General features: G+C 44.3%; 1 long non-coding RNA gene across 1 annotated transcript; it reads left to right on the top strand.

Annotated features, from left to right (window-relative positions):
* The first annotated feature begins 3,855 nt into the window (after positions 1-3,855).
* LOC132250123 (uncharacterized) lies at positions 3,856-12,879 on the top strand. Its single transcript, XR_009461697.1, has 3 exons — positions 3,856-3,910; positions 5,877-5,938; positions 10,200-12,879. It is a non-coding gene; the product is annotated as an uncharacterized LOC132250123 (long non-coding RNA).
* The last annotated feature ends 1,815 nt before the right edge of the window (positions 12,880-14,694 follow it).

Raw genomic sequence — 14,694 nt, forward strand, 5'->3', positions numbered from 1 at the left:
CCATTGACAACTACCCATTAAGCATGAAGATCCAACCAATTATGTATCCACCCTACAGTACTTTCATCTAGTCTGTATTTTCTTAGTTTGTTAATGAGAATGCTATGGGGGACAATGTCAAAAGCCTCACTGAAGTCAAGGTATATCACATCCACTGCTCTCCCTCTATCCACAGAGACTGTCACCTTGTCATACAAGGAAATCAGGTTGGTCAGGTATGACTTTTGGTGAATCCATGCCAGTTGTTCTTGATCACGTCGTTCTCCCATTGGTCCTTCACAATAGATTCCTTGAAGACCTGCTTCTGTGGGTCCACTTCCCCCTGTGGGTCTAGCTTGGGGCTGGGTCATGCCTGCCCACCATGAGGCTGGATCTTTTCCCCTGTGGGACCAGGTTGGGTTCAGGCCATGCCCCCTTTTCCCCTCACAGGGCCAGGTCAAGGCCCCTCCCCCCACAGGGCCAGGTGAAGCCCTCTCCATCTCCCCCTGCAGAGCCAGGCTCAGGCGAGGTTTCTCCTGCCCCACCCCGCCCCCGACATGGCAGGAAGATCCCAGGCACTGGATTGGAACCACAATCCAGCCTGCAGTCAAACCAGGCACTGCCCACCCAGCTTGTTGGGGGAAAAGGTTGTACACCACTGCTCTAGGCGGTTTGTCTCCTTCCCTATCTTTGCTGCCAGCTGTTCTCATCTGACTTTATTCATGAAGACCAAAGTAAAAAAGGCATTAAATACTTCAGTCTTCTCTACATCATCTGTAATTAGACTGCTTAAACATAAACCTAAGCATAAAAGAGGCAATTTCCTTCTAGATCACCCCAAATCTTTACAAAGGTCACTGGGTTTGTGTTGCAGAGGAAGATGCAAAGGCACAGCAAGTCACTTATCCTTAATCACAGGTATACCCATAGTTACACAGGAAGTCTAGAGTAGAGTCAGGAACAGATTCCTTGGATCCTAAAAGAATATCTGCAAATATAACACCAGGAGGAAGAGGACAGCTTTCATTAATAAATCTCATTATCATTACATAGCACCCCGGATCTCCAGCCCTACTATGCACTGTAAAGGCTATGAGAAAAGTAGGGGATAAATTACACTGTAATAAAGGAAACCTTATACAACTTGAACCATATCAGATACCAAACAGTTGTAATAATCAAAGTTCTGGTTCGAGTGACCACAAAAGCCTGATGCACATCAGCTGGTATGGTAGTCTGTCCTCTCCAAGTCTCTTAAAATAACCTGGGGTGTTAATCTTACCCCTTTTGCCTACCCAGCTTTATAAGGATAGAAAACTGGCTGGAGCATCGGCTTCAGAGAGTAGTAATCAATGGCTCAATGTCTAGTTGGCAGCTGGTATCAAGTGGAGTGCCCCAGGGGTCGGTCCTGGGGCCAGTTTTGTTCAATGTCTTCATCAATGACCTACAAGATGGCTTAAAGTACATCTTCAGCAAGTTTGCAGATGACACCAAGCTGGAGGGAGTAGTAGATACACTGGAGTGCAGGGCTAGGATTCAATGTGACCTAGACAAATGGAAGCCTGGGCCAAGAGGAATCTCAGGAGTTTTAACAGGGCAAGTAAAAAGTCCTGAATTTAGGACGGAAAAATCCCATGCACCAGTACAGGCTGGGGGCTGACTGGCTGGGCAGCAGCTCTGCAGAAAAGGACCTGGGGGTTACAGTGGACAATAAGCTGAATATGAGCCAACAGTGTGCCCTTGTTGCCAAGAAGGCTAATGGCATACTGGGCTGCATTGGTAAGTGTGTTGCCAGCAGGTCAAGGGAAGTGATTATTCCCCTCTATTCAGCACTTGTGAGAGCCACTTCTGGAGTACTGTGTTCAGTTTTGGGCCCCCCACTACAGAAAGGATATGGACCAATTGGAGAGAGTCCAGTGGAGGGCGACAAAAATGGTGAGGGGAGTGGGGCACATGACTGATGAGGAAAGACTGAGGGAACTGGGCTTATTTAGTCTAGAGAAGAGGAGACTGAGAGGAGACTTAATAGCAGTCTTCAACTACCTGAAGCAGGGTTCAAAAGAGGATGAACCTAAGCTATTCTTAGTGGTGGCAGAGAACCAGGAGCAACAGTCTCAAGTTTCAGCAAGGGAAGTTTAGGTAAGGTATCAGGAAAAATTATCTCACTCAGAGAGTAGTAAAACACTAGAACAGGTTACCCAGAGAGGTGGTGGGAACTCCATCTTTGGGGGTTTTCAAAACCTGGCCAGACAAAGCTTTGTCTGGGATGATCTAGTTGAGGATGGTCCTGCTTTGAGCAGGGGGTTGGACTAGATGACCTCCTGAGGTCCTTTCCAACCCTAACTTGCTGTGATTCTATGATTCTAAGGCTGCATGGGATCCCTAGACCTCTACAATTACCACTCTTTAAAGGTTTGTGTTTGAAAACCCTATCTGTAGCCCCAAATCTTCTTTCCAAGGATATATGAGAATGGAGATAATTCTTTATACAGAGTCACCCGTTTGGGCATTCGCTATTTAATTTTGTACCCCTGTTTATCAGACACATCAATACTCACTCCTTTGGCAACCTTCTATCAATATGCTTATGCATATATGCATAGTTGTATACAGCATTGTAAAACTAGTCAGAGCAAATGCCATTTACAAAAATTTCATTGGCAATCATTTTGTCTTTTCAGGTTGGGTGGTGTTATGTAGACTAAAGATGAAATACTAATGAACATTTTCCAGAGCTCCCACCTCACTCAATACAGTTTCAGGTTGTCCTCAGTTTTAGATGGGAGTGAGTTTGCCATGTGCAGTTGCAGCTTAACAAAAGGTATCCTCCCTTGAATGAGAGTACCACATTAATTGTACTCTCCTCTGTCATTTAACCAAACTGCAATATCAGTTGGCAAGGCTGTTAAAAGTGCATTGCAATAGGATCCATCCCGTAAAACATCCATTCCTATTTACTGGTCTGAAGGGACTTCATTTGCAATTTATTTTAGAACTGACAGCAGAGTGCATCTTACATAATGGGACTACCTAATGGATATACTTCTGCTGCAGAACAATTTTCAGATGGACTAAGCTTATTCAATGTCAGTGCATTTGACAAATGCACTTACCTCATCTGTTTACCAGTTGCTTGATATATTTACCTAGGTGGCAGCAATTTTTCCTTTTCCCAGGACTCCAGTGCTTCCATTTTCACAAACATTGCTTTACAAAAAGTATTTTCCCATGTAAAAATATTCCCATCAGCATTTCTGAAAAACAAAGGGTTTTGGACACCTTTGATAAAAAACACCTTTGTAGTGTATATTACAGGAACAACAGAAAAGTAAATGTATACAATATCACATAGTACCTGCATGGGCTAAACAGACAACAGAGCTTCTATTATAATTTGTCCACTCTGCTCAGTGCTGGTAAGGCCTCCACTGGAGAACTGTATCCAATTCTGATCACTGCACTTCAAGAAAGTTGTGCACAAATTGGAAGGAGTTCAGAAGACGGCAAGAGAATAGGAGGTCTGGAAAACATAACGTGAGGAAAAGTTGGAAGAATTGAGACAGTTTAGTCTAGAGAAGAGTGGGAATTTTATAACAGTTTCCAAGTACAAAACGAGTTGTTATAAAGAGCCTGGTGATCAGTTGTTCTCTCCATCTGCAGAGTACAGGTAGCAATGGGGATTTAGGTTAGTGTCGCAGGGCACGTCAGTGCCTGGCTCCTAAGGAGTGAAAACTGCCAGGGAGAGAGCCCTGGCCGAACATAAGGGGGACAGCTGCAGGTTGCTGGGGCAACTAATGGGAGTCAGCTGGCCAGAAGGGGGCAGGGCCTGGCCCTTATAAAAGCCCAGGGCTGAGGCCAGGCTGGCAGTTCCCTGCCAGCAGCTGGAGAGGCAGGAGCTTACTCAGCCAAGCTATGGGGAGAAGTCTGAGGGGTAAGTACAGCTCATGATAGCCCTGAAAGGATTGGGCACTAAAGGTTTAGCCAGGGGGCTTTATGTTTGTGTTACAGCCGGGAGGCTTGTGTTTGTTTGGCTCTGTTATTACACTCGGAGGCTTGGGTGAGGCTGTAGGGGTTGGAGGAGGCCTCAATCACAGGGACCCCAGAGAGTGTGGGGTGCCCTAGCGCCAAGAGGGCGCATTATTTGAATAGTGCCAGGGAAGGCGCAGCTCGCACTCCAGTGCGTGAGCGACTGGTGGCAAGGAGCGTGGCCAGCGGGTTGCGGGCACAACCAGTGGGTTGCAGACGGGGGGGACTGAGACCCCAGATTGCGTGCAGGGTACATAGACCCCAGCCCCAGAGAGGGGCGATTGAGCCCAAGTGGGGGCATAGGACTTATAGGGACCTGCAGCAGTGTACGGGGACCCTGGCGCCCAGGAGGGCGCAGCATAGGGGGTGTATAGACCCAGCCCTAGGGAGGGACACTTCTGAAGCCCTAGCGTGGGCAGGGCGAGCTCCCAGGACGGGGGCCATTTTGTGAGCCCAAGCGGGGCACAGCCAGACGCCAGTGAGGGCGCAGTTCATAGGGGCACAGACCCCAGCCCCAGAGAGGGGCGATTGGGCCCAAGTGTGGGCATAGGGGGCCCCAAAAAGGGGGCAGCATAGTGAGTCTCCGAAAGGGGGCAGAGGAGAGATGACGGCACTTACATCTGCGAGGCTTGGGCTGCGGTATTAGGGGAGGTTGGAGCCGCAGAGCGCGCGCCCCCCCCCCCCCCCCCCCCGGCATCGGGTCATTATAATGGGCAGCCTCCCGCTAATTAATTAATTAACATCAAGATGTGGCAGGCGAGAAGGCGGGCGGTTGCCGCAGGAACAGATGAGCAGGCCACAACTTGGCTCGGAAGCGATGCCTGTTAGTTAGATATTGGAAAGAATGTTCTATGATGGTGGTTAAACATTAAAACAAAGCACCAGCACAGACTGTGGAATCTCCACCTTTAGAAGTTTTTAAGTTCAGGTTAATTAAGTATGGGTGGGATGGTTTAAATAGAAATATTCTTGTCTGGAACAGTGGATTTGACTTTTTGAAATCCCTTACAGTGTTGTTCGTTTTTTTTTTTGTTTTTTTTTTTTAGCTATGCCCAACTAAAAATACAGCTAATTCTAGTGAAGTTCATGAAGCCAGACCCTTCCTAGCTCTCCTCTTAGTTACAGCTGTATCTAGTCTCTAGCTTACCAAACCTATAATCCACAACTCCTTGGAGTGTCTTTTATCAAAACATGATGGCAAAGTGCACAACCCCCACAGGTACCAACACTTGGAGAAAGCAACAAACTTTCCTTGGCTAAAAAAATATCTGTAAGACAGTGCTTGGCAACCTTTCCTGGCTGCAGGCTAGAATGACCCACCTTTGCTCAGAGGTAGGGTGGCACTAACACACAGTGACTGCTGCCACTTTTCTCCTCTATGCAGGAAGCACCTATTGCCAAACACTGCTGAAGCCCCAGTTCTACAGCCTGAATCCATTGGCTTTGCAGGCCAGATTTGGCCAACCCCTGCTGTAAAAGAACTCTAAGCTTATTTCTGCCATCCCCTGCATGTGTTGCATAATTTAACTAAATATGGAGCTGATAAGTAACAAAACACTTTTCTTGTTCAAAAGTGGCTCTCAGGCAATATATGTCTGACATAATTATAAAGAAGGGCAAATCCTTTAGAGAAAGTTTAAGTATGTCAAACTTAAATTAAGGTTGTCAAACAGCCTGCAGGCTACAGCTGGACCATGGAGCAGTGTCATCTGGCCCGGGGGGCTCCCAGGGAGGCTAGGAATTCAGGGGCAGGCTGAATAGGAGTGGGGTCCTACCACCAGAATCTAGAGCATAGAGCACCATTGGAGATGCATGTCAGTGGTGAGCAATGGCTGATTTAATCCTCACTACTGCCACCACTACTCACACAGCCACTGAATTTGGATCCAGCCTGCGAGAAACCCACCAGGCCAAATCTGGCCCATCAGGAAGGGTGAGTTTGACACCCCTGACATAAATCATACAGTTGGAAAATACTTCTTTAGCTGTAGATTCCATGCTCCTGCCTAAGGTTAAATTATTTCTATCACAGTGTAAAAAAGCAAAAACCCCAAATTAGGACAAATTATTAAAACCAAGTAGAAATTTTCTACCTAAGATGACAGGGTTGATATGCACCTTTATAGAATAACTAAATAAGCTATCTATCTGAAGCGCAAGTTTATAGATATAAATATATGCTAGGAGACTGGCAAGCATTAAATCCATAGAAACGAAGAGCTTGTTTCTATCTAGGAATGTACTGAATGAACTTCACCTTTGTCTGTGCTGACAAAGCTTAGCCAGCTGAAGTTTCACTTCCCAGTCTATCACTATCCCGGTTATCTTCTACCAGTGTCAATCAAACCTCTTGTTTCTGTATTCCTCTGTATCCTCCTGTATGAAGGTATACTTTTCTTGAGATGGGAATCCATGACTTCTTGCCACAAGTCAGAAAACAAATACCTGCTAAATAGCAATAATCATAAACAAATTGGATACAAGTTATACAGATCCCAAGATCCTACTTCATTCTGGTGTCTGTCAGGGTTTTCTCTGTTAGGCATTGCACAAGCTACTGTGGTTGCTCCTTCTTTATTAGGCTAGAAGAATCTTTATTTCTGACAAGAATCACTTGTGGTATAATCTAGAAGCTTTGTGATGAATTTGTAAATAGTGCTTGAATCTGCTCTCACTAGTAAAGGGAATAAATCCCACTGACTTGTACGGAACACTATCACGCCAAATATCTGTGGCCTTCTACCACGCTAGACTATAAGGTTACGTTTACTATTGAGAGCAATTCTTCATTTCAATAGTGTAATCATAAATACTGTGCACTTATATCACTATTGTTATCCATTGCTATCTTAGATACTGGATTATAGCCAGCAAATGCTGCTAGCTCCACTTCCCATGTAAGTCAAGTCACTCAACTAAGCCTCACTCCAAATGCTTACACTTGTGAGTTGCTTTATACACCAGTTAGGTTGCTAGCAAGTTTAAAGTGTGGTATGCTTTCCCTTGCTGCAATCCCTTCTCCGCCTGCAGCATAGACACGTGCTAAATCACTGAAGGGTCATGGCCTTAACCACTCACAGGACAGAGAATAGAGTTGTCTACAGAAACAATTTCAGCCCACCAGACTTCATCTGTCAAGTGCAACAGTGTCCACATGAAAGTAGATACCGACTACCCTATCTGCCTTAACTCCAAGGTTTAATTTGTCACATGAAACAATATAATCAATATCATTGTTTCATATAACAATGGTATAGACACTATATGTCTATATAGTGTCACATCTAGTTTACAGCCAAGGAATCTAAATGTTTGTACATAACTGAAAGTGGTAAAAGAATCATTTTTAAGAAAACATACCCTCTATGTAAATGTGACTAGTTCTGGTCTTTCAAAGGTTTACTGGTTCAAACTACTGTTGTAAAGAACAAATTAATATATTGGATGTAGCTTCAGGAGAAGTAAAGACATTGACATCTATCCCAATAACTGCACTGCAGTCTTTTGAGAACTTGGGCCAAGTACAGACAGTCAAAAATCCCAAGGCTGAATCAATTCAGTCTTTGCAAGTTTGTCTAAGATACATAGATTAAATTGAAACAGAAGTGAACAAACATTTACCTTTGATTCAGGAAATGCAGCCACATGCCTGCAGTGATACAGGCCAGAAGCCAGGGAAGTGGAGGCACTACAGTGTGGCATCAGCATTTCCTGATGTATAGACATCAGCAGTGACATACTATCACTAAGATGAATTTAAAGCAGATGACAAATTACAGCTGCTTAAGAAGCAGTTCAACAGCAGTATGTTATAAGGAAATAGCAAGAATAATAAGAGGGACAGTGAGGATAAGTGGGGGAAGCACATTTCAAAGTGATGAAATAAGAGGGAAAGGGAAAATGAGATAGTATGAAAACTTGGAGCTAAATCTGGGGCAAGCGAGGCGAAGGAAAGGGAAGAGAGCTTGGGAAGTACATTGGAACTGAGGAACAACTGCCTCCAAAGTTTGCATTTTTGTACAATGGGTTCCTTCTACATATAACAATAAGAAACATTTTTCCTGACTCAGAGGGGAAAAAAAATTGTATGTGGCCACTGAGTGAAATAATGGTTGACATTTTTTATTTAAAAACAAAGTATTTAATAATAAAAATAAATCCATGGTTCAAGTTTAGCACTGACCATTTTATATTATGAGAGTTTGTATTTCATAGTTTGATAACATCACTACCAATCATAGGTTACTGCATCAGGAGGATTATGTGACCCATTACTGTAACACCCTAGGTATTTCAGTATGTCTTCTTGCTAACTATGAAGTTTTGTTATGAAATTAGAGGTGCACCAATACATCAATCCCATATTGGATTGGCACCGATATGAGGAAAACTGAGAGTATTGCCAATCAACTATTTTTGTCTGATGTGGCCGATAATGTGGCCGATAAATGCCATGTCCATGCGCACAGCCACAACATGCATGTGACCAGGAGCACAGCCCCGCAGTGTGGAGAACAGCTAGGTCCAGCTGGTAAGTCTGTTGTGGGGGAAAGGGTATGGGGTGGGCAGATTGAGGCCCCCACAGTGAGGGAGGAAGTGGGGCTGGGGCAGGGGCAGGTGCTGCCCAGCTAGGGTGGGGCAGGGCATGAGACAGAGTCAAGGCTCATCCAGGAGACACTGGTGCGGCCTCTCACTGCTGTGTACACCCCAGGAAGGCATGGCGGGCATGTGCTCCCAGATCTGTGCGTGGGGTGGGGTGGGCTGCCCCTGCAGGCTGGAGCTGGGGCTGCACTGGGATCTACCCAGTGGGGACTGGGTTGGGCTGTGCTCAAGGCAGGCAGTGGCACTGGGAGGGTGGGGTTGGCGGGGGCTGCAACCACCCCAAAATTTGCTGTGGTCCCCTCTCCCAGCACTGCTGCCACATGCCCCAACCAGAGCCCAGCCCCGCATCCTGCCAGGAAGAGCCCAGCACAGCACTGGCCCCAGCTGCAGCTGCAACTTTTTCCTTGCCCTGCATACAGATGGGGGGGCACATGCACCCCATGCCCTCCCAGGGTGTATGCAGTGTCGGGAGCCACCTCCCACCCTCCTCATGCCCCCCCCGGATGAGCTGTGGTACCCTGCCCCTGTCCCTACTCCCTCCCTCACCATGGGGGCCTCAATCTGCCCCCACCTATGCCCCTTCTCTCCCCCCACCCCTTCCCCCACAACAGACTTACCAGCTGGATGCTACTTTCCATACTGCAGGGCTGCATATCAGAAAGAGATCGGTATCCCATTCCAATATGGCTCATCAAAAATCGGCCATTGGTATTGCCCCAAAAATCTCTATTGGTGCACCCCTACTTGTCCTATAAAAACGGGTAATTACTATTATTCATTTTATAAATTGGTAAACAGACACACATCAGTCAAATGGTCAGGTCATTCAGCTGTTAAAAGGCAAGGCAGGCAGGATGACTCCTTAGTTAGCTTAAAGTGCCACCCAGCCCTGCCTTCTGCCTACTTCCAAACTAACATGGCTAACTACCTGTCTCTACTCAGGGATGGCAGGCAGAACAATAACAATAACAACTACTACTTCCTCTGCTTAGGGTCCCCAGATAACACTAGAGATTGTCTGAAAAAAATAGTTTGACTTCCACATGCTTACTTTCTTTTGAAAGTTCTTGAAAGTTACTTAAGAAATGTAGGTTCATGCAACAGAAAGAAATATTATGGTATATAAACATTTATGTATGTTTTGCTTTACTAGGATGAGTAAGCCCATTGAAATCCTTAGAATTACTCATAGCAGTAAAGTTAAGCATCTGCAAAATGTGGATCCTTATGTATAGTATATCTTCAGATTTTCTCTGAAATACATAAGAATGGAAGACCAAAAGATAGATTGGTGGTGCACTTCCATATTTTCATCAATGGGAATGTTCTGAAATATGGTTTGTTTTTTTTTTGTTGTTGTTGTTTTTTTTTTTTTTTAATTTAAACTACTGAGATAAACCTTTGTTTAGGTTAAGGGAGAGGATATGGTGACCAGAGAACATGAGCAATAATGACTGTCTGTGGATGATGATAGAGTAAAACTTAAGCTCGAAATGTCCATCTAGTTGACTGATAAGGCAAGAGATGCTGTGGCAAACTCAAAAATCATGGATAGATGTGCTAAGTACAACTTTTTCCTTTTTCTCAATTAGAAACTTTTTGGATTTGGTGCCACATCTGCATCCAGGGAAAGATTTTTTCCAAACAGAGACCAAACTCAGCAGTGCCCTGGTGCAAGATGTGCACTGCCATTCTTCTAATGATCTACCTTGTGTGCAAGAACAATCTTCCTAAAAGGTCTCATATATTGGACAATATGAGAAAATAAGATTGATCCTTGCAGAATGCCCATATATAAAATCTCTCACTGATGACATAGAAGAATTTGTCATATAGAATTTGGCATTTTTGCTTAGAAAATTCTTCCCCTATTCATTCACTACCCAGGAGACATTGGGAAGCCTGTTCTAGGCATAACAGAACAATGGATGTATGCTGCAATCCTTGATCAACATGCCAAATGCTGTGCTGTGTCACATTTGTGCTGTTCTTATTCACACCAGCCAAAATCCCACATGGATATCCAGAGACATAATTTAACCCTATAAAGATTAATGGAAAATTCTCCTTAGATTCAGCTAGCTTAGGAGACATTTATAGATAAAAACTTCCTTTTTCCTCTGTATCACTGCCTTCACCATAATTGAAGCACAAGGGCAGAGGATCAAATGTATTGATATGGTATTTTTTGAACTCACAGGAAAAAAAAAGCAAATTGCTTTTTTCAAATCAGTTCTTCAAACTGCCCAAAGATTATGATTTTGTTTTCCAACTGGTCAGCAGATACTACATTTTAGGAGGTTGCAGAGTAAACACAAATGAGATTAGAAGAGACTAGTGAAATACTGGGCTTAAAGAAAAAGGAGGGCTGACAGCATTCACGTGCCTCCTATCTTTGCAACATTCAGATTCAGACTTTCACCAATACTAGGATTAATTTTAACTTCATACTGGTTTGTCACTAAAGATGCATTGTATATATTGTCAGTTGAACTAATGTGCCCCCCTCTAGTATACAATAACTATATCACCTACCCAATTGAAAGTCAAAGTGAAAATCAAGATTTTTTTTGTAGCAAACATGATTTTGTTTGCAATTGTCTATACAAGTGTAAGTATTTTTTTCACCACTCTTCCCCAAATGCTGGCATATTGCCATAGCATGCATAGGTAGAATGAATTAAGAGTCTGGAGCCATTTCCCCACTCCTACCCCCCATCTTTAAAAATTATTTCTAACATTAAAAGGCTACAGTTGTTACAACTACCCAATGGTTTCACACAATGCAACTCTTCTTTTGTTAGTAAAATAAAAGCTTTGAATGAGTCCCCTTTGTAGTCTATAGGAGGTGTCTTTTCACAAAATTTTGATCTTGGATGACAACTTTGACATGAAGACAAGATGGATACCTTAACCAGCCACATTTCAACACACTGTTGGAGAAAAAAAAATGGAAACCAAAAACTTTTTAGCATGTCACGTATCAGAAGTTAAGGCACAGCTAGTATATTTCCATACAAATTAAAAGCTTTGATCTAAACCTCCTAAAAGCATTTATTAAAAATACAATATAAACATACAAATACTGTTATGGGACTCAATCCTGCTGTCACTGAAATATCTTTAATAGGATCAGGGTCAGGCCAATGCTATTTTTCTTCAGAAGGATACAATTGCAAAGGTTCTTTTTTTTTTTTTTTTTTTAATCTCTGTTTTAAATACTTCAGTGCTAGCTTTTATTTCCCTTGAGACCAAGTCCCTGTGTTTATCTGTAGAAGTACAGTATAAACAACCATAATGCAAGCTTCTCTCAGATTATTCCAACAACATCTCAGACATCACCTAGGAAGAAGCCATGTACAAAGATGATAGAGGGCAATAATCCAGTTTCTATAGTTTCCACTTCATCCTGGTCACTATGCTGAGGCCAAAAAGATGTAATTTATTGCTATATGTTTCTGCCAGCTGCCTGCTGAGGACTGGACAAAACCTATCAAGCTCTTTCACACTGATCAGCCAATAGTTAAAACCACTCTTGGTCACTTCTGTTCTGAGCCACATTTGAACTAGAGCTCTGTAGTTTATCCCAGTACTAAATTCTTAACCATCCAGTTTTCATTTAGGACAGTTATTTTTTAAATACAAGCTGGCTACAAAGACTGCTTCTGTCCAGCATCAGGAAAATGCAATGTCACTCCCTCAGTGCAAAGATTCCCTGAAAGCAGCTTAAGTGAATACTGGGTAGTGTATTGCTTCTCTACACGCACAAGGGCATAGTCAATGTCTGGTAGAGGCTGTAGAACAGGAGTGGCCAACATGTGGTACAAGTGCCACAAGAGGCACAGGAAGCCTGTGTGTGGCATGTGGCAGATCAGGAAGGGGGCAGGCAGCACAGTATCAGATAGGGCAGGAAGCAGAAATCAGAGCAGGAGATAAGGCAGAAGAAGGGGCCTGGAGTGGCACTCAGGGACAGTGGAGGGCTAATTTGTGGCATGACTATCAAAAAGATTGGCCTCCCACTGCTGGAGAAGGTCAGATTCCAATTCTGGGCCAAGTGTAAGTGACAGATTAGGGGCCTTATGACTAAATCCTGTGCTCAGTGTACAGCCCAAGTCATTTTCTAGGGCACCGGTGAAGTGATTTGGGAAGGACAAACAAGCAGGTCCATCCTTAGAGGGGGTGAATTGGGGCAACTGCCCTGGGTCCTGTGCTGTAGGGTGCCCTGCGGAGCTGGGCCATGCTGCCGCCAGCTTCACATCCAGCCACTTGGCACCTGTCCCCCCGACTGAATCCAGCACCGCCAGCCCACTCCCCCGCCCCTCCCCCAGCCGCCGAATCCACCGCCAGCTTCCTCGTGTCCAGGGGCAGGGCCCTGCACAGGCTGATTTGCCCCAGGCCCTGCATCCTGCTCAAGTCACCTCTGCATACAAGAATCCTTGCACCCTGGCTGCAGTACAGGAGCACAACTCTTCTTTGATCACTCTTTTGACCTAAAGGAGGGGTCAAATGGATAGCCTAAATTCAGAAACCCTACAGTCCCCTCATCCACACTTATGTCTCATCTCTAAGGTCTCGTCTTTCTACATTGGGAAAACATATACTGTTAGGAAAACTAGTTAGCTAACCTATAGTGACAAACACCATTTTGCGGTTAGTCTGAACAAGGACAGCTTTGTTGAAGCCATTGGCTTGCTGAGGTTAACCCTATTGCTCCTCTTCCTTGCCTCTCTCTCTGCCTGGCTTTGGAAACAAAACATAGCTGAGGAAAGTGGCATTTCCCTGTAGCTCAAGAGGAATCATGTTAGGATTGTGCATAGGGATCTGAACTCAGAGGGGTCTTCCTAATAGGAAAAATGGCATCCATCAGTCCCAAAGGAGACAAATAGAGGGTGGCTTCTCCTACAAACCATCAAAGGAAGGGAAACAGTTCAATGGACTGTGTTATTTTATGTCACTGTGGCAGAAGCAGACCCTAAGGGTGGCCGTGGTGCCCCCTCTTGCTCAGCTCTGTCTCTAACGCAGCCCTCCCTTGTTTGCTTACCTATCACACCTTTGTTCTTAAATGAAGGTTAAATAAAGCAGGTTACTCACAGGCTTTAGAGTGAGCCTTAGTCCAATCAAGTCTCTTGGACTCCACCAGTCTCACTGCAGCCCTTAAGCTCAATGGACCCTCTCAGTCTGTCCATACCCCTGCAAGGTACCTGTAGCCCTAAGGGATCATTGCATGGCTCTGTCCTTCCCTATACCACACCCTATGTCTCACAGATGTTATTTTATAGTCATTCACCTTATAGGGGTCTTGGCCTTACCACCTTCCTCCCCTTATGCTTTCACAGGGCCCAGGCCCACAATATCAGACATGGCTTCCAGGCTCCCACCTCCCTAACTGTGGGCTCCCAAGCCTATCAGTCTCTGGCAGTAGCCCCTCCTGGGCTCTGGCTCCATTCCTGGGCCAGTAGAGACCTCCAGGGCCCCTGGCTCTGTTGTATTGCAGTAGCTATAATAGCTGTAATTGCTTTATATTGCTTTTTTATCATTAATCTTGTTATGATTTATTTTTCATAATATTTTAATCAGTCATGATTGTTCTGGAATCAACCATCTATTTTAAATTTCCTATTGCTTAGCATAACTATATTTGACCTATTGGTCTCATGATTTTAAAACTTAAATTTCGTATACGAAAAATGCTTATGTAAGGTCTGTGGTATGTCTGGCATGTTTGAAAAGAAGTAATGAAAGAATGAATGATGTATGTATGTGACAATGTGAAGGAAGAGAGTCCTCTCGCAGCAGGTGAAAATAGCCTTCTGTGGTTTAACAGTTAAACATTTCAGCAACTAGTCATCAGTTAAGGATTATCAAATATTAAATCTTGCCTTCACCCTGACGGCTGAAGACTACAAGCAATGACCCCCCCGAAGATTGCAGATGACAAGGCCAACAGGACAAGGAGGATGACCTTTGTGTCTGACTCAGTGGACTCCATACGTGTATGGACAGCTATCACTATAAGGAATGGACACAAAGAAAAGGCTTTGGGTCTGTTCACCTGCAAGAAGGAGTTTTGGGAGTGTCCAATGAGAC

The sequence above is a fragment of the Alligator mississippiensis genome, chromosome 1 (assembly GCF_030867095.1).
Source record: "Alligator mississippiensis isolate rAllMis1 chromosome 1, rAllMis1, whole genome shotgun sequence".
NCBI lineage: Eukaryota > Metazoa > Chordata > Crocodylia > Alligatoridae > Alligator > Alligator mississippiensis.